The following is a 25,885-nucleotide window of genomic DNA, read 5'->3' on the forward strand; positions in this document are numbered from 1 at the left end:
ACTGCAATCTAGTGTCTCAGGGACATTTCACCTGTCATACCTCTGATTCAATCAGATTTACACCAGTTTCGGAGTTCTGGCACTCTACCTCTTTGCATCCCCTCAGAAGTAATTGCTTCCCTATTTCTGCACTGAAATGTTGAAGGTTTATGCATTAGATGCATTGTCAATGATGTAGATTAGGGAGTTGCTTATGCATTTTCCTCCCTTTCCCCATCTCCTGAAGATGCTTCAAAAGATTCAGGAGAAAGGCTGACAGAGGTGCTGATAGCACTTTTTTTTGGTAAACTTTTTATTGAATTTTTCCACATATAATAAAGCAACAGTGCACCATACAATAATAACATACAATAGATTTGGTGGCAGCAAGAGTTTCCCCACATCTCTAATAACTTGGTTATCTCCTGAGATGACATTGCACCACTCCCAAGGTGTCCTTCTCCCAAGGTCTATCCAGGCATAGTTTCAGCCCTATGCTCCGCACCTCTGCCCATGCTTTCCATATTTTGTAGTGTTTCTTGGGACATTCTCACACCTTATTAATGGATCTTTCCAACCCCATGCAAATATCCATGCCCTTACCCCAGACCTCCACCGAGGGAGCAGCCACCGCCTTCCAGGCCCTCCCAATATCCCTCTTGGCAATTATGAGACCTACCCACAAGAGCGCCTTTTGGTATCTTGTGCCACTGAGCTCATTCGTGATGTGAGGGAGCACTAGTTTAGGATCCCACTGAATATTCCATCCCAATACCTGCTCCACCCTCCCCAAGACTTCCTCCTAGAAGATGGAGAGGGCTGAACAGTGCCAAAACGTGTGCACCAAATCCCCAAGAGCAGTTCCACAGCGCAAACACTCTCCTGCGAGATGAGACCTATGCCATGTAGTCTAGCCCTCATGTAGTATGTGCAGTGAAGCAATTTTAACTGGATGTGCCTACATTGAGCAGGAATAACTGCTTGCCTGGGTGCTTTCAATGCCAACCTCAAGTCATCCTCCTCAAGTTCTCCTAAGTCCCTTTCCCAGGGTCTGAGTACCTTCTAAATTGGGTCCGGCATATTTTGTAACAACATTCTATATATCTGAGATAGTTTATGTTCTTTCATGTCCATCAAGAGGAGATTAGCCTTCAGGGAAGAATACTCCAGAATGTCTGAAGCCGCCCGCACTGTTGGTAGCAGTGCAATGCACAGTTGCACAAAATGAAAAACCCGTGTGCGATGGAGGGCATACTCCTCCTATAATTCCTGAAAGCATTTTGGGATCCCATCTTTCAGGACACCCCCCAAATTTGATATTCCAATACTATCCCACGCTGCAAAGCCTTGCAGAGCTGTAAGCTTCCGGAGATAGGTTCCACTCCATAGTGGTGTTTCCAGCGTAAACCTGCCCATCCAGCCAGTGGCTTTCCGAGCTGCCGTCCATATCTCCAGCACAACCTGGGTCACCAGTGGCATGTCCCCTCGGGTCTTCCCTCCTTACAGTAAATGTGTTCGGCCCTGTGGTCCCATAGCCCTCCCATCAAAGTCGTATGCTGGATCTGTAAGTCCCCAGAACCACCAATCATTAATGATGAGAAGGTGTGTGGCCCAGTAGTACAGCCGGATGTCTGCTGTAGCTATACCCCCTTCGAACCCAGTTCAATAGCACTTCTCTAGGGAGATACTAGAGTCCTGTTCCCCCATAGCAGTGCCCATAGGTGGGTGCTTATCTTTTTGAAGAAAGACTTATCAGTCACAAAGGGGTGGTTTTGTAACTGGTACAAGAGTCACAGTAGTGCAACCATCTTAAAGATGGCTGACCAACCCAGCAAGGACAGTGGGAGAGCCACTCAGAACTTAGTGTCTCTTGCCAACTGCTTCAATTGTGATGCCAAGTTCTTTTTGGAAGAGCAGCGTGCATCACCCATGACAAACACCCCTAGGTATCAGAATCCCTCTGGCTGTATCCCCAGTCCGGATGCCCCTTTTCATATTTGTTGGGCAGGAGGCTAAAGTGTAAATCACTAAATTCCGGGGATTGATATGAAGCCCGGAGTACATACCAAACACTTCCAATATCTGCAGCACACAAGGTCCAGTTGATTCCGGCTGCCCCATGTACAGGAGCACATCATCTGCACATAGCAATATTCTGTTGCTCACTGTATCTTCCCATTGGAAACCTCTAAACAGAGTATCCACACGTATTCATGCTGCCAAGGGTTCAGTCACCACTGGGTTCAATCACCACTGCGAATAACATCAGAGAAAAAGGGCAGCCCTGGCATGTAACTCGTAGTACAGGGAACCTACCTCAATGCATACCCTGGCTCTAAGGTCTGTCACATTTGCCGGGGTCTTCTTTTAAAGAAGTGAGATAGGATGACTACTATTAGTATTTTCCCCGTCTGTGGCCAGAGTTGAATCCTCCATCTGGATAGGACCCTTAGTTTGTTTAGAGAGTAAAGTATAATGTTTGAATGGAACGGCCACAGCAACCCCACCCCACAGATGTAGCACATCTGCTTCCTCCGACCTCGAAATCTGTAATAAGTGAATCTGAGAGCGTGTCTGTTAGCTGAGGTTCCAAAATGTTTCCTCCTTCCTCACTCTTACCACGCAAAATTACTACTTGCTCCACCCTGCTCGGCTTCAAGGAGTTCTCTAACTCCTAACTCCATCCCGTGTTGAGAGTTGTGCATGATGCAGGCATTAACTGATTTTGCTGGGCCCCCTCTGCACTTTGGCTTCTGGGATGAAGTGAATTGTCCTGGCGTAACCAAAGAACTAGTCCCCTTACATTGAAATGTTTGCTTTGTCAATAGGTAGATTCACCAAACGAGGTTCAACTAAGTGGAAACAGAAAGTTGTTGCTGCAATTTCTGTCAGTCTTATCCGTGCTATACAAAGTTCATCTTTCGCTTAAGCACCGGGCAGAGAAGAAAAGAGGGTGGAAGGGGGGCCTCCACACATAGAAACTCAGCTCCAAAGAAACAGTTCTCTTTTAACTAAGGGATTGGCCCTATAGCAGCAGCAGCACTTTCCCAGACAACATATAATTCCAGCACAGACAGCAAATATGAAACCTCTCTGACCTCTCCGGCCGGTGCGCCGTTTCCAAGAACGAGGGAGCAGATCTTGAGTGAGTTGCGGCCCATTTTGTCACCTCGCGGTGACCTGCACTCACCTCGGTTGAAGTGCCTCTGCGAGACCTGTCGAATGTAGTCACTGCTACTGAATCACTGAGGCAGCACCGTGTGTGGAATGCTTCCGGTTGCCATCTAAGCTCAACGCTTGCAGCCTGTTCCCAGTTCAAGTCCGAATCAAGCAGAGCTGCAGGACGCCATCAGTGATCTCCTCTGCGTCTCCTACAATGTCCGCAGCTCCACCGCACATACTTCTGGGGGGTGAGGTGGGAAGAGTGCGCCAGCAACGGAGTGCGCAGATCACCTCTGCCACCATCTGTTTCTAGCCACACAACGGGCAGATGTTGGATCCGGGCTTCGCAGAGAAAGTCAGACATATTGTTGTAACAAGAATGCCCATAATAAATCGCTTAATCAAGTGAGAAAGTCTATGCAAGATGTTTATAATGCTCGCAGTTACACAGCCAATGCTGTCTACCTTCAGAAGGTTTATGAAGAGAGTGAGTACGCAGGCTGATTATTAGCGTGGCAGGCTCAAGAAGCCAATCCAAAATTTGGTTAATTCACTATTTGATGACCAAACCCAAACTTGCACAGCCCGCTCAGATTTTTGAAAATTGTTTTAAACACTATAAAGCAATATACAGTGTACAGCAAAAGGTTGTTATGGCTAGTCTCCAACATTTTCTATCTCAGTTACCTCTTCCAAAGCTTGATGCCACCCATTATCAGGCCCTACTAGCTGCAGCGTCCCTCGAGGAGATTGAGAGGGTGGCGGGGTCGCTGGCCAGCGGGAAGGCCTGTGGCGAAGATGGGTTATCCGCAGAGTTTTTAAAGAAATTTGTATCGGTCTTGAACTCATTAAGCTGGCTAACCATGTTTTAACCAGTGGCGAGGTCCCGGCATCATTTTGTACTGCAGTAGTGGTCAGCTCCTTGAAAAGAGATAAGGATAAAGAAAATGTTAAATCATACAGGCCTATCAGCTTGTTAAACGTGGATTACAAAATAATTGCTAAAGTACTGGCTAGTCGCATGAGTAAAACATTAGGCTCCCTTGTTCACCCAGACCAGTGCGGTTTTATTCCTGGGAGGCAACTATTTTCTAACGCGTATTTCTTAATTGAGGCTCTAATTTATTTTTTCGTAAAACCACATCCCTGCACAGGTTTTTTTCACAGATGCTGAGAAGGCTTTGATCTAGTGTCATGGGCCAGTCTTTTTGCCATTCTCCGAGAGTTCAGGTTTCCAAAGAGGTTAATTAAGAGCATAACACTTATATGCAGGGGATACTGCCCAAATACTTATTAATTCACAATGTATCAGGACCTGTCCGATTGTCAGGGTCAAGCGGCAATGATGTCCCTTGTCACCTATTCTTTTTTAGTTGTTTATAAAGCCCACAGCCATAAGAATACACAAAGATCCCCTTGCTGTGCCCCCTATAAATAGCATGACCTGTATTAAACTATATGCTTATGATATAGCGTTATTCTTAAAACTGGGCTGTGCAAATTGAAATCAAGTTTTAATTTTTTTTAAAGAGTTTAAGGACCTGGGCAGATACAAGATTGACAAACTGAAAATAGAAATATTGCTAAATAGCTATGCACTGGACACTTCAACCACAGAATTTCATCCCTTAGTTAATTCTTGGCCTAAAAGATATCTAGGCATATATGTAACAGAAAATATAACAAACTTTTTCAAACTGAACTACTCCCCTCTGGTTTATAAGATCAAGGGTCTTTTCGCGAAGTGGACGGACTTACCATTGTCAATAAAGAGTCCGGTTTTCAAAGATTCCGTTCGCTCTCCAAATGAAATTCCTTAAGGAACTGGAGGACATTATTCCTGCTTTTATCTGGGCAAATAAAATACCTAGGTTAGCAATAGATGTACGGTATAGGCCGGTAAAGGAAGGTGGCCTTGCTTTGCCAGATTTAGAACTATATTACTTTGCCACCTTTGCTCGTGGCTCATATAGGTCCTCCAAAAAAGTCTCAGGTTATAATACAGATGGACAATTGTTTTTATCAATTTAATTTTTCAAGAATACGAAATTGGGGATTTTCTACATCTAACAAAATCCCCTAAAAAAATCTGATATAAGGCCCTAAGATGGCTTCTTAAAGGTAAAGAGCAACTGTGTAAACATTATAATATCCCAGACATCAAAGGTAAAACCCGCCTCACAAATATTTATGTTGAAAATCACCTCTTATTGGACAAAAGCATCAGCACTAGGTAGGCTTCCTGTGGATTTATTCTGATTTTTTAAATCAAGCCAGCTGAAAGACCTGGGCGGAAATCAAGCATTACCTTAGGATTTTTAAGCCAATAATGCAAGGATACTTTATTCTTAATAGACAGTTTTTAAGCAATTTAGATCTTACTAAAATTTGGGCTAGCCTGGACCTAGTCGAAGAATGGTTCGGCTTCCCTACTCGTAGATCCATTAGTGGTTTGGTCAGTATTCTTAGACAGCAGCAGGCCGAGGAACTATACTCGAATGTTCGAAATAAGTGGCAGTCCAAGGAAGGTCTCCAGATAACGGAAGGGATTTGGAACAGGGTAAATAAGCTTAATTTTTGTTTAATAAAAAGGGCAAGTTTTCATAGAATGCAGTTTTATGCAAAGTGGTTACTCTATAGAGCCCCAGCATTTTAATACAAAATTAATCCCCACGTTCCTGATAGACGTTTCAGGTGCTCAGCTGTGCTTGGAGCCAATTGGACCCATATTATTTGGGAGTGCCCTCAAATAACTTAATTCTGGGCAGACCCTCAGATTCCCTGCATGTGCACTTTTGGGTTAGGTCAGGCAATAGATATCTACATTGCAGTTTTGGGGTACTCTCCTAATATTAATGTTTCATTTCTCCTGCAAAAAAGATTGTTTATGTGCACGCTTGTAGCCAGATCATTAATCCTCCAAAAAAGGTGTTCAGCGCTTGTACCAACATATTCACTATGGTGGTCCAAACATGTTGAACATTAAAGAATTAGAGCATTGTTGTGCGCTTAGGTCAGTATCCCTTAAGAAGTTTCATGGGCTATGGGAATCTGAGCCAGGTTGGTAAAATATTCTAGACTTGCGGGGGCAGAATTGAGCAATATTTGGCTAAGGGTTATGTGCAATATTGATGTCACAAAGTTCGTATATCGTTTAATGTTGTCCTGCTGCTACCTTTTTCTAAGACTTTTTTATTTCATATTATAATATTATTTGTATGATGTATGAACTTTTGCAATAAAAAATAAACATAGTCTCAAATAAAAATCGCTGTGAAATCATAACCATGTAATCCTACTATTACACACTAATAAGTGAACCACATTGTAATCATCATGCCATAATTCACTTAAATGAAAACTGAAAACAACAAACCTTCCCTTAATCAAATGAATGAAAATAATACCACCTCTTAATAGTTGTATTGCACTTAATGATATACCCAAATTTGGGTGGGTGACTTATCACCAATGTGTCTGGAGGGATAATCCTTGCCTCTGTGTCCTTAACAGACTTGTAACTTTCCTTCTTGTTAGCTAGGAAGTTTCACATTGTAAATCAGGACCGGAGCTGAGGATTATGCATGTTTAAAGTTTACTCATCACTAAAGCAGATGCCTCATAAATAGGTTTGAAATAAAACTTTTTGAAGGTGGCTTCCAAAGACTAGTCCGCTGCATTCATGATGTCTTCTAATCAACCACCTGCTTGGATGGCCTTAGATGCCATAGCTCCCCTTGATGAATGAGCTCTAAAAACATGGGTATGAATTCCTGCTTTCGCCATGATACATTGTACCAATCTTGCAATGGAGGGAGATGAAACTGCCTTGAATGGTTTGTTAATGGCAATCAGCAACTGCCATTCCCCCGGCAGTCTGATCTCTGCTGTCATTTTCTCATGAGCCTTAAGACATCTTATCACACACAGCTTGGGAGCAGCCTCAAAGGTGGGATATGTTACTAACCTTGTATTAAATTTGTAGCGCCTCGAAATGGTAAATGTGACACCCTTGCGTGATATCCAGAACCCTAACATCTGAGACTCTTTTACAAAATATGAGACATGGAAGGACGCCAACTTTGCAAACATTTCTTTCCTAGACAGAAATTGGCTATCCTCACAATTTGATAAACGTAGCACTAAATTAACATCCTACAGACCAGAATATCTAGCTTCCGGAGGTTTGGACATCTTGATTCCTTTAAGCAACATACAGATCCAAAGGTGCTCCCCTATAGGAGTATTGTTGACATATGGATGTCCCAATGAGATTGCTGACCTGCAGAAGATCACCGTACAGTATGTCAACCTAAATTCGCTAACTCAGCTAAAAAGTTCAAGATATCTGTATTCTGGGCCTCCATGGGATCCAGGTGTCTCTGCACACACCAATGCACCCTTCTTTCCCAGGCTGATTTGTATCTCTTGCTTGTGCATGGGACCAATGCCTACTGAATGTATCTCTCAGCCTCCTTCAAAAGTCTAATGTCTTCCCATCTACACCTGATAGTCATCCGAAGCACATGGCTTGGAGAATATGTAATACCGGAGGATGCAGATGGCTGAGACGATTCAACAAGATCTGAGGGAATGATGGTATCGGAGCATCCCAAGATAGTTCCAAGAGGGCAGAGAACCAAGCAGCCTTTGATGACAAACTTGAGCCGTCACTCTCAGGATAAGGAGAAATGGAGGGAATGCATAGGCCTGTTCTGTCAATCAGCCCTGCAGGAAAGCACCCACCGACAAGACCCCTGGGTCAGGACACCAGCTGAAGTACCTCGAGAGTTGGGTGTTCAGCCTGAACATATCCACCGAGCACAGACCCCACCAGTCCGAGGGTCCAAAAGATCAGTGTGTCCAGTTGCAGTCGCTGGAGTACCTGATATTTCTGGAGTTCCAGTCCGCTAGAACATTCTGAGACCCTGGAAGGTATTCTGCCACCACAGAAATCTAGTGTTGGAGGCAGTAGCGCCAGAAGTCCTTTGCCAGCTCTGCTAGTGCTCTCGAGCGAGTGCCGCCTACTCAGTTTATGTATTGGACCGCTGACACATTGTCCATTCTAAGTAGGATGTAGCAGGGGACCCTGTCCTGAGTCATGGATCTGATCATGAACGATCCCGCTAGAGGTTCCAGGCAGCGGATATGAAGATTGAGTTCCTACTGTGTCCATCTAACCCCCCGTGGAGATCTCTCCGCACCTGGCACCTGGCATCCGACTCTATGATTATGTCCTGAGAGGATCCGAAGATCACTCTGCCATTGCACACTTCCATGTGTTCTATCCACCATTGTAATTCCTTCTGCGCCTCTGAGTTGAGAGAAATCAATTCTGCATATGTAAGACCTATTCTGAGGTGGGGAGCTTTCAGGCGTTGTAAAGCCCTGTAATGTAGAGGACCCAGAAAGATGGTCTGGATTGAGGAGGATAACAACTCAACTATCCTGAACATTTGTCTGAGGGAAATCCTGTCCCCCCTCAGTACCTTCCTCAATTCTTTCTTGCTCTTGCGTACCTTTCAGTCTGGGAGACTGAGGGTAGCCGTATTGGAGTCTATGAGAAATCCCAGAAAGTTCATGGTCTGTGATTGGGGCAGCTCCAATTTCTGTTGATTTATGACAAAGCCTAGGTTTTGCAATAAAGCAATAGTTGTGTTCAAGTGAGATATAAGTTGAGATCGAGACTGGTCCATCAAGAGACTGTGAAGGTAAATTATCAACCTGATGCCCTTCGTTCAGAGGGTTTGGACTACAGGTTTGAGGAGTTCTGTGAAGCACCAAGGGGCAGACAAAAGTCAGAATGGAAGAGATTGGAACTCAAAGACCTGGTGTCTCCACATGAATTGCAGAAAGTGGCAATGTGGAGGAAAAATTGGGTCCCTAAGGTAGGCATCCTTGAGATCTAGGTGTACCACCCAATTCCCTTGCAATAAAAGGTCCCTGAGGAGGTGGATGCTCTCCATCTTGAAGTGTCAGTATATTGCCCACTCCTTGAAGGCCCGTAAGTTTATGACTGGGCGAAACCCCTTGTCTTTCTTTTCTACTAAGAACAGATTGCTCAAGAAGCCTCGAGGGTGTAATACCGACATGCAAATTGCCCCTTTCCTGAGCAGCTTGTGAACTTCTGCATAGATCAAGGCCATGTCTGTGTCGGGAAAGAAATGTGGTGTTGGTTTTACCACTTGAACCGGGGAACCAAAGAATTCTATGTGGACTCCTTTTACTGTTTGGAGTAACCAAGGGTCTGATGTGACCTCCACCCATTTGTGTGCAAATAGCCTCAACCTCCCACCAGCTCTAGAGGGAAAGAAAGGAAATTGCTAGCCGTTATGTCCTCAGGGTGCGTTTGCACTGCCTTAGGCATTGTGGTGGCTCTTGCCTCTTCTACATCCCCTGTTGGGGAAGAACGCTCCCTGATGGCCATCTATTATTGCGTCTTGCTTGACCTCTATTAGGGCCTTGGATATTGGGGTGGCTAGAGTAGTGTCCCCTCCCTCTTCTGGCCCCTGTGAAAAACTTTCCAGGGAAAAATGTATTTTTGGAGATCTGCGCCTTATCCAGCTGAAGAAGATGACAACAAACTTCCCTAACTCTTTAACAAAAGGCTTGCCGAACAGGTTGCCCTCAACGACCACTCCACTTCAGAGTTGGACAACTCCCCTAGTTTAGAATCTATCTTTATTAGTAAAGAGTGTCACCTCTCAGCGGAGAGAGCGCAGTTGGCATTGCCCAAGAGGCATACCGCCCTCTGCACCCATCCCGCTACTATGTCCGTGGGCAAGGGGTTTCCAGAGGGTTTCGAGCATTCAGCCAGTTGAATGATCTGCGTGAGAGGCCTGATGACATCCAATAACTTATACTGACACGCTATCCAGGAGCGGTCAATACCCTTCTTAGGGCCCCTATTATATTTTGCAAAGAAGTTGCACATTTTGAGGGCTATATCGGGGAGTCGCGGCTACCTGTTCACCCAGGGTGAGTCTAGGTCATTTAGCCTGAAGACAGGCACGCACCACCTTATCAAGGGGCTGGCAGATTTTGCTGGCCACGTAATCCACTACTTTTGTGTCTGGGTGCCACCAAGAGGACCAAGGGTGATAAATGCCCTCTGGTTCAAACATGTTGGAAATGGGAGAATCCCCTTCATAGGGATCAGACGCTGCAGAGATCAGGCACCAGGATCTGCTGGAGTCGTGATCCTCATCAGAGGAGTCCTTATTGTCCGTCTCAACCTCCTCTTTTCCGGGTTCCCACACATCAGGATCAAGTTCCTGGGCGGCCTCATCACCAGTCTCTCTCTGGGTATAATGTCCTCCTGGTATGGTGCATTTTTTAACATGTGTGCACTCTTATGGGAGGCTTCTCTCAGACAGCCAAGCCTTCCAGGTGGCTCCCGTCATGTTTATTGGCCTTCTTAGGGGCAGAAGCATTAAGGTCACTAGGACCCGCCCCCGTGATCCCCAAAATCCCAGCGCCGGTAAAAACTTGGGCAGTGAGTTTGGCCACGTTTTCTTGCAGGGGAGCAAGTGCCTTAGCAATAGCCTAGGAAAAGAGTTTGTCCACCTCTGCCAGGAGGCGTCTTTTTGAGAGGGGTGAGGTGGGGGGCAATTCCTCCTCTGAGGAAAGAATAGGTGAGTAGTTGTGGTCCCGGTAGGACTCCATAGCCAGAGGGTGTGAGCACAATATATTGCTCTGAAATAAAAGATGAATGGCCTCAAGCTGTTAAATCCAGCCACCAGATGGCGTCTGGAGCAGTTGCACGGCAAAGGCCTGAGGGCCTGAGAAAAACCATACTGTAGCAACAGTGTCAGCGAGGGTCGGTAGGGAGGGTACAATACGTGTGGAGGCCCTGGGGACCGGGAGGAAACCACTGTGTCTCCCTAGCACACGTCATGTGTCCATAGAGTGCTGGAACGATTGTGTGCTTCACACGGAGCGAGGCACGCCTCACGGGAATCTCAGCCTGTGCAAAAGAGCACCACTTGGTGGACCCGCTTGGTGACACAAAAACATGCTTGGACCATATGCTACTTCGCGATGACAGCACTTTGATAGTTATCAAAGAAAGGCAATAACTCTGCATAATAAACGCTTAAGAACCTGAATCCAGTGCAATAATTAACCCCACAATACCGAACCAGAAAGCGATAAGGAAGTGAGGAAACTTAACTGGCGCTAGCAGTGAAGAAAGAGGAAGGACTTTGGGAAGCACAGATGGATATATATACTTTTGGACTGCACTTGGAGTGACTATTGTTTGCTATGGATACTTATATTTCCTTTAACCTTTGAACATGATTGTTGGACTTTTGCTTATGCAGGGTCATCCCCAGTCTTTTTGCCTCCTGCCTCCTATTTTTTTCTGACCTGTTGCTGATGGCTTTTCAACTCTGAGCACTTTACCACTGCTAACCAGTGCTAAAGTGCATATGCTCTCCGTGTAAATTGTATGTAATTGGTTTATCCATGATTGGCATATTTGATTTACTAGTAAGTCCCTAGTAAGGTACACTAGAGGTGCCAGGGCCTGTAAATCAAATGCTACTAGTGGGCCTGCAGCACTGGTTGTGCCACCCACATAAGTAGCTCTGTAATCATGTCCCAGACCTGCCACTGCAGTGTCTGTGTGTGTATTTTTACACTGTAAATTCGACTTGGCAAGTGTACCCACTTGCCAGGCCTAACCCTTCCCTTTTCTTACATGTAAGGCACCCCTAAGGTAGGCCCTAGGTAGCCCCAAGGGCAGGGTGCAGTGTATGGATAAGGTAGGACATATAGTAATGTGGTTTATATGTCCTGACAGTGAAATACTGCCAATTTCGTTTTTCACTGTTGCAAAGCCTGTCTCTCTCATAGGATAATATGGGGGCTACCTTTAAATATGATTAAAGTGTAGATTCCCCTAGAGAGTAGATGGACATGTGGAGTTTGGGGTCCCTGAACTCACAATTTAAAAATACATCTTTTAGTAAAGTTGATTTTAAGATTGTGCGTTTGAAAAGGCCACTTTTAGAAAGTGAGCATTTTCTTGCTTAAACCATTCTGTGACTCTGCCTGGTTTGTGGATTCCCTGTCTGGGTCAGTTTGACAGTTGGTTGTTTTTCACCTCACACCAGACAGTGACACAAAGGGAGCTGGGGTGTAACCTGCATTTCCTGATTAGCCATCTCTGCTAGGAGGGAGAGGTGGAGTGGTCACTCTCATCTGAAAGGACTGTGCCTGCCTCTAACAATGCCGGCTCCAACCCCCTGGTGTGTGTCTGAGGCCATGCCAGGGCAAGGCAGGATTTCACAAGTAGGTGTGAGTCCCCTTTGAAGAAAGGTGACTTCAAAGACTAAAATGGGTAGAAGAAGGGCACCCAAATCTACAGACTGGAGAAACACTTCTGGAACGAAGAGGAACCTCTGCCTGGAGAAGAGCTGAATAGCTGAGGAAGAAGAGCTGCCCTGCCTGTGACTGTGCTTTGTGGAGCTGTCCTGCAGTTGCTGCTTCTGCCAGAGTAAGAGGGCAAAGACTGGACTTTGTGTGCCTTCCATCTTGAGAAGAAATCTCCAAGGGCTTGATCTAGAGCTTGCCTCCTGTTGTTTGAAGTCTCAGGGACAGCAAAGACTTCTCTCTGCCAGCACCTGGAGTCTCTGGAGAGACTCCTACTCTGCCCTGTGGTGCCCATCCAGTTCCTGGGACCCTGAAAGGAGAAGCTGGCAGCCTAAAGACAAGAAAATCCACGCACAGAGCGCCGTGCGGGGAAAAGATTGACGCAAATCCGATCTGCGGCTGAAAAAAACGACGCGCCGCCGGCTCCGCAGCTGAGAAACGACGCTCAGCATCGCTGACGGAGGCTGGGAGATCACAACCTGCGCTGCGGGATTTTCAAATCATCGTGCGGCTGGATTTTTGACTCAAGTACCGCCGTGCGGAGTTATTTTTGACGCACACCTGCCCGTGCGGGGTTATTTTTTACACACACCAGGTACATTTTCACTCTAGCAGCGCTAGTGTGTTTTTAAAACTACTCAAAGACTCTTTTTGATTTTTAATTGATAACTTGACTTGTGTATGGTGGATTTTTGTCGTTTTGGTCTTGTTTTGTTTAGATAAATATTTCCTATTTTTCTAAACATGTGTTTGTCATTTTGTAGTGTTTTCATTAAGTTACTGTGTGGGTTGGTACAAATACTTTACACCTAGCACTCTGAAGTTAAGCCTACTGCTCTGCCAAGCTACCAAGGGGGTAAGCAGGGGTTAGCTGAGGGTGATTCTCTTTTACCCTGACTAGAGTGAGGGTCTTTGCTTGAACAGGGGGTAACTTGACTGTCAACCAAAGACCCCATTTCTAACAATGATGTTAATAAAATGAGTGAAGAAAGTAATTCATAGTCCTCGCCTACGGTTCTGACATAGAATTCAGTATGCAGTGCATCCATACAGAGGGACCGTATCACTGAACACGTGACACATGCCATCAGCATGGGAATATTTGGCCTTCTGGACAGCCAGTAAACACTGTGTGAAGACTGCTGCAGACATTATCCCACCTGTGATTGGAAAAACATACGTGTGAGCCGTTGTCTGCCCACTTTAGTGGTCGTGGCATGATACAGATAGTTGATTACATTTGTAACAGCAAGAAAAGACCTTGTAAGGGCAAACACCATCGCCAATGAATAAAGAACAACTTATGTTCTTTGCGGGGACGAGGGACTATTATGTGAAGTTTGTGAAAGATTTTGCAATTAGCGAGTGCACCTTTTACAATGCTCCTTAATAACAGTGCAAAATTCGATTGAATCAACAAAATGCAGTTGAAATTGTGAAAAGAAAGTTGACGGAAGCACCCATTCAGACTCCCAGCAATACGGCAATGTTTACAGTGAGTGTGATGTAAGGGGCAGTGTTGTCCCACCAAACGTCTAGGGAAGAGCACTCAATTGCGTTTGCCCTGAGGGTACTGAAGGCAACAGAACATGTGTTATCTGTAATTAAACAGGCATTGGTAAATGCACTAGGCTTTGCCAATGTGATTAATATTATTTTTTGTTGTTGTTGTAAGCTTTAACTTGGTGAGCAGTTCTGCAATATAAGTTACTAAGACTCCATAAAAGTGTTATGACTTATTTATTGCGAAAGCCAATCTATTGTGCAGTAACTGGTGGTAGTAAAACAAATATTTCCCTGTGCTGCTCTTAGCAGTAATAATACAGATATGTATTGCACTTATGATCACCAGATCACCTACATGGCTGAATATGTCTACCTCACTGAGCTAGCTACGCATGTCGGTGAGTTGCATCTAGCTGTGGTGGTAACATAATGCCCCCGCCTCGCACAAGAGATTATCAGAGAGGCGCATCTGCATAAGTGTGAGTCTAGCACGAGGGAGGAGAGCGTCTGCTGCGGAACAAGGCGTGCTGGGAGCCAAGGGGCACCAAGTTTTCAGTTAACCATCACTCCTTCCCAAGAGAGGCTTTACTGTTTCTTTTTCAACATAAATTCTCTCCCCCTTGTACCTTCTATGACAAATAAGACCGATATCAGTGTAAACCCAAACTTTCTATTTTTAGGAATTGCAAATCTACCAGTGGTGGGATGGGCTCTCATTGTCAACTGCAAAGCAAGTTTTCTAAATAAGAAGCAGCCGGACCTTAGAATAGGAGAGTTTATGTGCGATTTTGTCCGTACTGTGTGTGTTTTTCCTGAGTGCCAATATACAGCGCTAATCTGCACCAGAGCAATATCGTTGGAACCCTTCAAGCAGTAATATGCACTTAGATAGAGAAAACACAAAACTATGCCGATAAACTGCTGTTATTTCACAGCGCTTAAATGCTACAATAATGTCGGTATGCGCTGATTTATCCTCCAATTAAAATTAATAACCACAGAACATGAATATTAGCCATGCAATATTTGCAGCCTAAAAGACCATTATAGATGTATTAGCTAATCTATCTATAGGTATGCAAACCACACGTTTGAAGCCCACTTAAGCCTTTCACCCTTAAGAGGTTGTTACTGTTAGCACCATTGAATAGTGTATCGTTAATACCCGTTTAGAGCAATAAATGCCCCATAAAAACATGTTTGTTCTAATTTACTAATATAAGTTATTCCTTGGCTACCAAAATCCCCAAGATGACACATCCGAGTGTAGTGCATGAGGTATATTCTTCACCTATTGAGAGCGAGTGGACTCGGTGAATCTAAAAGTCAAGGCAGGCCAGCTCAAGAGTTTTAAATCTCTGTTGATTAAGCAGAAGAATGAGGGTGAGTCACCTGTTCGTATGTAATGAAAATGTATTTCTATGAAGCAGCCCCGAACACCTGCATTCCAGGCCAGTGGTGTGAGGCTTTGCAGTAAATAAACTATTCAGAAAAGTGTTACATGAAAATTCCAACTAAAATGTATGTCATGTGAAACAGTGCCCTAAGCCATGCATGTAAAAAGTGTGCTTTAAAGTAATGAGTCAGAGAAAGAAGAGGGGTTGTACCTTAGGACATTTCCTACAAAGTATTGAACATTTCCACTGTACATTAACACATTTTGCCTAGCCTGATGAGCAGGAACATAGTATGCTAAGTGGAGGGCTGACAAACTCTCATTGCGAATAGAAATGAGTGCCCTGCAGTGCTCCTTGCAGAAACCAAAATATGTTTGGATTCCTCTTAGGGTTGAGCGGGAAAGCACTCTAATCTGTTGTAATCTCTCTGTGGGCTTTTAACCATGCCCATTCTTACTATTCATTCTTTGTTGTGCTTGTCTTAAATGTTTCATCTGTATTGGTGGATTTTGTGAAATGTCCCTTCTTTGTGTGAGGAGTTCCCTCCCCAGGCCATTTAACTAAGTGAACATTTTTGTTGGCCATCACACTACGTCACACTTCCTCCTGTTACAGCGTGTGATGGACCCTCCTCCAGTTTCAGTTTGCCTTTCATCCCAGCCGCGATCCTTTCTAGACATTCACGCAGGGAGCCAATAACTATTGCGCTCAAGCTCATGGTGGTGCTTTGAATCAGCTTGCTGCTGTCAACTGTTTTACTTTTCAATTTATATGGCAATAAAAGTCCAGTTAGGAATTTACAATGCTAATAGCTCTAATTTGAGCAAACGCAAGACCCTCTGCATTACAAATGCGTGTTTAATGTATGGTTTGACCATTCAAATACTCAAACACACACAGTGATGGATGTTGTTCAAGTATTAGAGCACTAGTGAAATTAAAATCTGGTATTTGGGTATGGTGCCGTTTGTCTGCCTAGAATCAGAGGCACTGAAGTACAACTGTGGATGATTGCTGCAGTATTTTGTAAGCCCTAAGGATTTCAGTGGGGTGAAGTAGGGATGTTGTAATGGGGATAAATTAAAATCATTGCAGTCGAGCAAGCACGCAGAGGCAAATACCAATTTAAAGGAAACTTCTGTTGTGTTTAAAAAAAAAAATGTTTTAAAGAAACTGGGTAGCACTACTGATACAATGTGCGTAAGAAGTGGATTAACATCTATAATTTTTCACAAAGGTTTTCAAGAGGGGTTTGAGATGATGGTCAGAAACTGCTGAAAGCGCACATAAAGACAATAATGCAGAGGGTGACACGAATGTGGCGCAAGCCCAGGCTGGGTGTCTCTTGGCATTGGAATGTGTTGATGAAACGGTCATAGGAGCTCAAACAATAACAGGGAAACAGCTTTAGCTGTCTTGAAAGCCTTAAATAAACAAGAACACTTGAAATGTGCTGACACAAGGATATTAAATAAAATAGGTTGGACAACCAAAATGAAAACATTGCTTAAAAGGCGTTGGAGAAACAAAACAAAACCATGAAGCTCACAAGCATGCTTGAAATGCTTGCTGGCACAAGGTCATTAAATAAAAGACTTCAGACAAGATTTACAGCCATGGGCTGAGCAAGTTTGGGGTGGGAGTGCAGATGACTTGCCAGCATAGGATAAAATTCCCGAAAAGCGCATGTAAACAGCACTTGGGCATCGGGACACTGATAAGAGCAACCACAGGGGGACAAGCATTGGTGAATGCAGCAAATAGTGCTATAGCCAATAGAAATGGAGGAAAAGTAAGTTGCAAGCACAGGAATCAATGAAAAGCAATGAAAGCAAGGGAGGGGATGTAAGCCCTTTTAAGATTTATATTAACCCCTTCACAGCCAAGGATGTAACTTCACAGCCAATGGCCCCACTGCAGGGATGGAAGGGGAACTGCTTCCCCTTCCATCCCCGCCCAGCCCTACCCCCATCGTGGCATCTGATGATGTCGCGCGCTGACCTCATCAGAGGCCTGCCCCTCCGTGCTGGCTTCCGATCGGAGGAGAAATGCTTTTGCATTTCTCCCACGATCACTGGACGGGCTGAGAAAGGCATGTAAGGAGAGGAACAACCTTTCATGTCTCTTTCAGCATTTCTGCTGCCCGATCGCACTAGACACCAGGGATTTTTTGTTTTTGTTATTGACATGAGGCAAGGGCCGCTCCCCAGGGGGGCAAATTATTTTTAGGGGGGGGGGGGCAGAAACCCCCTAGACACCAAGGATATTTTTTTTTTGTTTATTTTTTATATGTGGGGAGCAACCCCTTAGGCAGGGGTCTCTCCCCTGGGGGCAAAATACATTTTAGGCCATTTTGGCATATTTATATTAGGCCAATCTGCCCCCAAGGGGGCCAGAAACCACTAAACACCAGGATTATTATTTTTTGGGGGGCAAAGGCCGCTCCCCAGGGGGTAATATTTTTAGGCCTTTTTCTGCCCTCCCCCTCCCCCCCCCCGGGGAAGATTGGCCTATTATAATGAGGCCGATCTGCCCCCTGGGGAGGCAGAAACCCCTAGACACCAGGGATATATATTTTTTAATGTTTACTTTTGTTTTTTTATCTATGGGGAGCGACCCCTTAGGCAAGGGTCGCTCCCCTGGGGGGAAAATTGTATTTAGGCCATTTCTAACCCCCTTGGGGGCAGGTCGGCCTACTTCTATAAGGCCGATCGGCCCCCGGGGGGATGGAAACCACTTAGGCACCAGGGATTGGTGTGTGTTTTGTTTGGGCAAGGGTCTCTCCCCAAGGGGGCACATTACTGTTGGCCATATCTGCCCCCCTTTGGGGGCAGATAAGCCTATTTTTGGAAGGCCCATCTGCCCCCAAGGGGGGCAGAAAGGCCACCAGAGACAAGGGAAGATTTTTTTCTACAAAATAAGAGGGTGGGGGTATGGCCATACCTCCACCCCAAATAAATGGGGCCAAAGTTGTTCTGCCCACTAGTGTGGAGATGGGACAATTAACCCCAATCCCCACCCTGGGGGACAGAAAGTCTACTAGGTGCCAGGGAATTAGAAAAAAAACTAACCAGTATGGGCCTGGTTATGCCCCCACCCCAACTGAAGGGGGTAAAAGTATTTCAGCTCTCCCCCTGCACACTAAACATCTTATCTCACAGCAAGCAAGAGGACATTTGATTATTTTCGGTTTTGGTTTTACATTTGGGCCATGAGAGCTTGGCTAACTCTCAAAATCGTCCCACTTGGACTTTGGGACGCTGCCATGCAGAAAAATCAGCAAGACCTAGACACATCTGGAAACCAAACATCTGGGTGATTTCAGAGTGGTGTGCTTCACAAGCACCCGGCACCATTTTCTTACCCACAATGCCCTGCAAACCTCCAACTTTGCGGGAAATCATACATTTTTCCTCACATTTTTGAGATGGAACCTTCCAGAATCTGCAAGAATCCACAAAATTCCTACCACCCAGCATGTCTCATTTATACCGATAAAAAGTATGCCCCACTTGTCATCCTAAAATGTTTTTTTTTTCAAACTGCCCTTATGGACCCGCTTTGGTTCCACCTCAATTTTGACATGTTTTTGGCTCTTCCCTGTCACAGGCACTTGGCCCACCTACCCAAGTGAGGTATCATTTTTACCAGGAGACTGGGAGGAACTTTGGGTGGTAGTGAATTTGTCACGGTGCGGTGATCCCACACAGAAATGTGGGGAAATGTGATATTTTTTAGCTAAATTTGAGGTTTGCTGAGGATTCTGGGTAAGAAAACATTAGGGGATCCATGCAAGTCACACCTCCCTGGACTCCTCGGGTGCCTAGTTTTCAGAAATGTCTGGGTTTGGTAGGTTTCCCTAAATGGCTGCTGAGCCCAGGATCAAACACGCAGGTGCCCCACCCCGCAAAAACAGGTAGTTTTGTATTTGATAATTTTGATGTGTCCAGATAGTGTTTTGGGGCCTTTCCTTTCGCGAGTACTAGGCCTACCTACACAAGTGAGGTACTATTTTTATCGGGAGGCTGGGGGAACGCTGGGTGGAAGATAATTTGTGGCTCCTCTCAGATTCCAGAACTTTCTGTCACAGAAATGTGAGGAAAAAGTGTTTTTTGGGTAAAATTTTGAGGTTTGCAAAGGATTCTGGGTAACAAAACCTGGTGAGAGACCCACAAGTCACCCCATCGTGGATTCCCCTAGGAGTCTAGTTTTCAAAAATGTGCAGCTTTGGTAGGTTTCCCTAGGTGCGGGCTGAGCTAGAGGCCAAAATCCACAGCTAGGCACTTTGCAAAAAAACGCTCTGTTTTCTTTGGGAAAATGTGATGTGTCCACGTTGTGTTTTGGGGCATTTCCTGTTGCGGGCGTTAGCCCTACCCACACAAGTGAGGTACCATTTTTATTGAGAGACTTGGGGAAACGTTAGGTGGAAGGAAATTTGTGGCTCCTCATAGATTCCAGAACTTTCTGTCACCGAAATGTGAGGAAAAAGTGTTTTTTTGGACACATTTTGATGTTTGCAGAGGATTATGGGTAACAGTACCTGGCGAGATAACCCACAAGTCACCCATCGTAGATTCCCCTAGGTGTCTAGTTTTCAAAAATGTGCAGGTTTGGTAGGTTTCCCTAGGTGCCGGCTGAGCTAGAGGCGAAAATCCACATCTAGGCACTTTGCAAAAAACACGTCAGATTTCATTGTAAAAATGTGATGTGTCCATGTTGCATTTCCTGTTGCGAGCATTAGGCCTACCCAAGCAAGTGAGGTACCATTTTTATTGGGAGACTTGGGGGAACACAGAATAGCAAAACAATTGTTATTGCCCCTTGTCTTTCTCTACAGTTTTTCCTTCCAAATGTAAGACAGCGTGTAAAAAAAATGTCTATTTGAGAAATGCCCTGTATTTCACATGCTAGTATGGGCACCCCAGAGTTCAGAGATGTGCAAATAACCACTGCTTCTCAACCTCTTTTCTTGTGCCCATTTTGGAAATACAAAGGTTTTCTTGATACCTATTTTTCACTCTTTACATTTCAGCAAATTAATTGCTGTATACCCGGTAGAGAATGAAAACCCATTGCAAGGTGCAGCTCATTTATTGGCTCAGGGTACTTAGGATTCTTGATGAACTTACAAACCCTATATATCCCCACAACCAGAAGAGTCCAACAGACGTAACGGTATATTGCTTTAAAAAATCTGACATGGCAGAAAAAGTTACAGAGTAAAACGTGGAGAAGAATGGCTGTTTTTTTCACCTCAATTTCAATATTTTTTTATTTCAGCTGTTATTTTCTGTAGGAAACCCTTGTGGGATCTACACAAATGACTACTTTCTGAATTCAGAATTTTCTCTATTTTTTAGAAATGTTTAGCTTTCTGGGAACCAGCATTGGTTTCACACCCATTTCTGTCACTAACTGGAAGGAGGCTGAAAGCACAAAAAATAGTCAAAATGGGGTCTGTCCCAGTAAAATGCCCAAACTGTGTTGAAAAATTGGGTTTTCTGATTCAAGTCTCCCTGTTCCTGAAAGCTGGGGAGATGGTGATTTCGGCACCGCAAACCCTTTGTTGATGCCATTTTCAGGGGAAAAAAACACAAGCCTCCTTCTGCAACCCTTTTTACCCCATTTAAAAAAAAAAAAATGTTCATGGTATTTCAGCTAATTTCTTGGTCTTCTTCAGGAGAACCTACAAAGTCTGGGTACCTCTAGATTTCCGAGGATGCTGGAAAAAAAAGGATGCAAATTTGGCGTGGGTAGCTTATGTGGACAAAACGTTATGAAGGCCTAAGTGCGAACTTCCCCAAACAGCCAGAAAAAAGGCTTGGCACCTGAGGGGGAAAAGGCCTGGAAGCGAAGGGGTTAAATACTCTAGATTTCACGAGCACATCACAAGCACTATGCAGGCAAAACCTAAAAAGGAATATTAGCCTATGCCTGGGCAGCAGACAAATTTAAGTCACGTTTGTGTTGAACAACATGATTGGTTCATACAGACCTTGTGCCATTTTTAAATGGCACCACTGTCAATTCAGAAGGCCAACCACAAGTCTGAATAGTTGGTGCTTAATATGTACTGAATACGAATTTGAAAAGTAGCACATTCCTGAGCGAAAGAACAAAGGTGTATATTGTTTTTCCGAGTCGTCTCTACCCTTGAAGGGTAGTAATGTTAGCTTAAAAGAGGAGGAAAACTTGTTGGCGGCATGTGCAGTTTAGTTAGGCGAACAAGGTATAAAGGGGGGTGAGTGGAGAGAAGCTATGCCAAATTATGTGATGTTGCAAAGCGTTTAGGGATGGGTGAAGAAAGAATGGCCCAAGCAGGACCTAAGGAGGGAAGTTTGAATGTAAACCTGCAGTCACACAGGAAAGTGGAGTCAGAGTTACCCATTGATGACATTTGGAGGTGAGAAACTTATTCTACAGTCAGAAGTTAAAGTCAGATTGCTAGACATCGTTCACCAAGATTGCCGTACGATAATAACTAACAAAAACAAATAAGAGAAAAAATATGATGGCCTGCCATCAGCTCGGACATGGAAAGAAAAATCGAGGTGTGTGTGGGGTGTCAATATGGGGACAAAGGTTTGAAATATAGAACGCGACCAGTCAGAAATTAGTTTTAACGAGCTAAGGAGAGGCTTGGAATAGATTTCCATTACTTATATTGAGGCAGAAAGTACGCAATCGTGCTGGTTGTGAGACAACCAAACACTGGGACTGTTACTGATTTCCTTTTAGGTGTGTTTTTGTGTGAAGGTTATCCTAGTGAAATGATTTCTCATAAAGTGCTTCTTGGCAGGATAGGGAATAAACACGAAATAGGTAGAATGTATCTCCCCCAGTGCAAGGATATGGCGAAACAGTAAATGGTGTTTTGATTGAAGTTGTGAGGCAGCCATTGTGAAGTTGTGGATATGTATGATCGATGTGGTGGTCACATCAGAGTGCATCACGTGGTTTCACAGGTGTTATACCTTTTGCAGTGATTCGAGTAAGAGTTGCTATATATATGCCTAAATAAATGAGCAAGAGCAGACACGATGACGTGAATTAGGTTAAAAAGGTTCAGATCAACAATGGTATTTTTGGGCTGCTCAAGCTACCAGGAAAGGCAGGAAAATGCGACTTGATGTTTAGGAGCAAAGTGGGGGTGGCAGATGTATCGGGTAACGCCGTCAAGTTAAGGAATGGAAACGATAGAATTGCAAGTGAGAAAAGAAGGTGAAGAGTAGAATAGAGGCTGCAGGAAGCTACACTGGGCTGAGTGAACCAGCCCCAGAAAGCCTGTCCTGTTAGAACCAAAACGTCCGAAGAGGTTTTAGATAATCAATAATTACATAGCATTTCTTCAGCTGAACCATGACAATATATTGACTGTGATGTTAAATTAGGTTGTATCCCTTGTTTAGTGTTAATGTTATAGTGGTAAATAATAGTTGCATCTGTTTACACAGCAATGTTATAGTGGAAAATAATAGTTGCATCTGTTTACACAGCTTTGTGCATTTTTATTTATTGCTAGTACTTATTGTACAGGTTTACTGAAATAAGAGCAGAGAGGTATGTTATGTGCTGTTTGATGTCTATGAAACAGGACATGCGTGTAACTCATCACTCCCAGAACGTTATGTTGACTTTGAAGTGTCCATTGATGCAAGAGCTGCCCCTATACCAGTCGCATCATGTGCAGTTCCATAATTTAAGCTATATTTTAACTTCGTCTGGTGGACCTCCGTTGTATTACCCCTTTTCCCCCACTTAGGCCCTAATTACAATTGGCCATGAAATTCTGACCACTATGTAAATGTTTACGCAGGGCCCACAATTAGGTGTTGTGCAGGAGTCACTACCCCACTGCAATTTTCTCCAGATAAATTCCTGCAGGTTGAACCACAATATGAGCCGATGGTACTAAAACTGCAGAGACTATGATCCGAGCCTTCCTGCAAAATGAGGATTCATTGATAGAAGCAGTCGCCATATGTGGCTCAGCCCCTTACTGCCCCCTAACGAAATCTGCACTGGGAATTTTCAAGAACTAAATTGGCAAATGAATTAAAGGTCGTTTTCTGTCACGTTTGAGGAAGATGGAGGAGAGAGGCGAAGATGGAAGAGTAGGGGGGACTAAAGAAAGAAAAGGGTGGAAGAGAACGGTGCGCAAAGGAAGGATGATGGAGGAAGAGAGTGGAATGGAATAGGGGAGTGAAGATAATTTTCACAGACACCTAAGTGGGAAGCCAGAGAGAGGACAGAATGAGTGAGGCACGACTGGGAAGACGTCTGTGAGAAAAAATTTACAGAAACAAAAGGTGAGAAGACAAGAGAGGGAAAATGAAGCAAAGTGGAAAGAGAATGTTAGAACGCAGAAAGGACATCGAGAAAACATAATGGATATTGCAGCAATCCGCACTAAACAACAGAGAGTAAAAGAAGCTTAGATGGAGCTCGAGATAGGGAGTTAGGCGGGGGGGAGACAGAGACACGAAGGGTAGCAAAATAGAAAACAAAACATGTGGAGTTGATCACATGGAACACGGTATCACAGTAGGCCTTGCTTCATTAGATCGTAAGACCTAGGTTCGAACCAATTATTTTGTGAACTTGGCTCCATTGGACAGATGCACGGACTCTGACTGTCCTCGTAGTACTGGGGGTTCCCTCATGCCACAGGTAAGTGTGAACTAGGTCAGGTGAGTGCAAGCCATGTTCTCCTGTTTCTCACTGTGCATGCAGGTCTTTGTTATTGCAGGAGTTGGAACAGGAAAACAAACTAATTACTCATACCCGGCGTGAACTGTCAGTCACGCTTCCCCTCACTCACCACAGCCCAGTAGTAGGAGCTATGATATTGAGGATGGAGAGGTTCAAGTGGGATGCTGTCACATCTGCTATCGGATTGCTAACGCGGTCACCTCAAAACACAATCTCATTCATTGTGTCCAGAATTGCAATGCCTGAATGCCCTGACTGTGGCGTCACGTGCCAACACTTCACTCATAGGACTGTGCCCATAAATTCCTTTTAGAAACGTGCGTCATCACAGCAGGACGCTACGCCAGGGGAGTAGGTTCCTTTGATGCCGCAGGTGCAGTGGCCCCGGGACCTAGAGTCCCGAAGGGCCCACTGAACCCCAATCACTGCTGTATTTTATAATTCAAACAACAGCCATGTCCCCGTTTACTAGGGCACACGACACACTGGTTACGCTCCTGGCACCCACCGCGGGTTATGTTGTTTTCGGGGTGCATGCAGGGGGGTGCTCTCAGGCTGCCCTTCTTATCAGCCTGTACAACGTGTCATTGAGGGTGACCTTACCCTTAATCCTTCGCACTGCTGAGATGAAAAAATGCTGAGAAAAATGCTGCGGTTAGTAGTTTTTCCCCCCGCCCCTTTCCTCTCCTCCCCCTTGTTCCATTCACTGCAAATTGCACTTTGGAAAAATCATAAAATGTTAATTTATTGAAGAAGACTTTAGAGAGAAAGGGTAATGAAACCAGCTGGGTAAATTATGATTCCGCTCCGGCACTGTCGCTGGCACGCAGGCCTTTACTTAAAGCAACTAATGTATCAGCAGATCTCGCCGTGGCGGCATTTACCTGCCGCCGGCCCTCCCGCCCTCTCAGCCTTCCTTCCGCCGCCTTCCTTCCGCTTACCTACGTGTCGCGTCGGCAGTCTGAGGAGACATGGGGTCTGGGCGTAGTTTCACTGAAGTCCTGCCGTGACCCACGCACAACGTGGGCTGGGTCCAGGCCTCACGGTATTTTTACTGCAGGTGAGAAGAGCAGTGGCAGGTGGTGGCAAAGTACAACGGAGTGACACAAACACAAAACACTACACACAGCACATAACACACTAATATAATTACACATACACATTAATATAGCTATAAAAAAAAATATACCTTACTGATGTTCTGCACGTCCTCCGAGCGCGAGCCCAAGCACACAGCGAACTCCCTTATCCATTCAAGACACTATCTTCATGCTGATAGGCAGCATGAAAAAAGCGTCTTGATTGGTTGGAGCGGCCAGCTCCACGCTCCAAAAGACACTGTAGGCCGGTGTCTGCTCTCCATCTCAGCTGTCCAAGACAGCCTGGTTGGAGAGGTTTGAACATAGCAAGGTAGCCCGCCAAACCGACATGCACACCTCAAACTGAAGGGGCCACTAGTCACTGCTGCCAACCAATGCCCTGTCCTCACACTCCGTTTACTAGCAGAAAGTATGAAAAATAAAATAATTTTATTCCCATTTAATTTTTTATGCTTTCTGCACAGCAGTGTGGGGGGGGGGATGGCACTCCTCCGCTCCCACAGAGGAACAGGGGGTGGAGAAGCGGCATAGTTTGAAAAAAGATCAGGTGGGTTTTACACTGACTTTGATGGAGGGTGGTTGTTATATTGGGCACAGACGCTATGGGATGGTGTGTGACTGAGAACACGTGGCTTGTCAGCTCTACCTCAC

At 44.8% G+C, this 25,885-nt stretch overlaps 2 long non-coding RNA genes across 2 annotated transcripts in view; one reads left to right on the top strand and one right to left on the bottom strand.

Moving 5' to 3' along the window:
* Positions 1 to 281: 281 nt before the first annotated feature.
* On the bottom strand, positions 282 to 25,372 carry LOC138286470 (uncharacterized). Its single transcript, XR_011201996.1, has 4 exons — positions 25,324 to 25,372; positions 25,076 to 25,188; positions 4,900 to 4,991; positions 282 to 4,062 (listed from the first exon to the last, which is right to left on the bottom strand). It is a non-coding gene; the product is annotated as an uncharacterized lncRNA (long non-coding RNA).
* The window catches only part of LOC138286471 (uncharacterized), a 28,204-nt gene continuing 27,393 nt past the window's right edge, over positions 25,075 to 25,885 (top strand). The window contains exon 1 of the long non-coding RNA XR_011201997.1: positions 25,075 to 25,194. This is a non-coding gene — a long non-coding RNA (uncharacterized lncRNA). The remainder of the gene's footprint in view (positions 25,195 to 25,885) is intronic.

This window comes from Pleurodeles waltl, chromosome 3_2 (genome assembly GCF_031143425.1).
Source record: "Pleurodeles waltl isolate 20211129_DDA chromosome 3_2, aPleWal1.hap1.20221129, whole genome shotgun sequence".
Taxonomy (NCBI): Eukaryota; Metazoa; Chordata; class Amphibia; order Caudata; family Salamandridae; genus Pleurodeles; species Pleurodeles waltl.